Below are 279 nucleotides of genomic sequence, written 5' to 3'. Positions count from 1 at the left end.
AGACATCATTTCTCAAATTTCTCAAGCAGACATAACATACTTTTGTGGCTCGTATGGTCTAGGAGTATGATTCTCGCTTAGGGTGCGAGAGGTCCCGGGTTCAAATCCCAGACGAGCCCCTCATAGGCACATTCCTTCCTTGTAAAGTACATTGAAAAACCAACATCATGACAGTTGGGTTTGAAAAAAGAATTCTGACACTTTTTATCAAAAACAGAAAACTGTACTTTACTGACCTTGCCCACATTTTATAAGCATCCTTCTTTAAGAATGTCCGTT

The sequence above is a fragment of the Austrofundulus limnaeus genome, unplaced genomic scaffold (assembly GCF_001266775.1).
Source record: "Austrofundulus limnaeus strain Quisiro unplaced genomic scaffold, Austrofundulus_limnaeus-1.0 Scaffold4657, whole genome shotgun sequence".
In the NCBI taxonomy this organism is placed as follows: Eukaryota; Metazoa; Chordata; class Actinopteri; order Cyprinodontiformes; family Rivulidae; genus Austrofundulus; species Austrofundulus limnaeus.
This window is presented reverse-complemented; position numbering follows the sequence as displayed.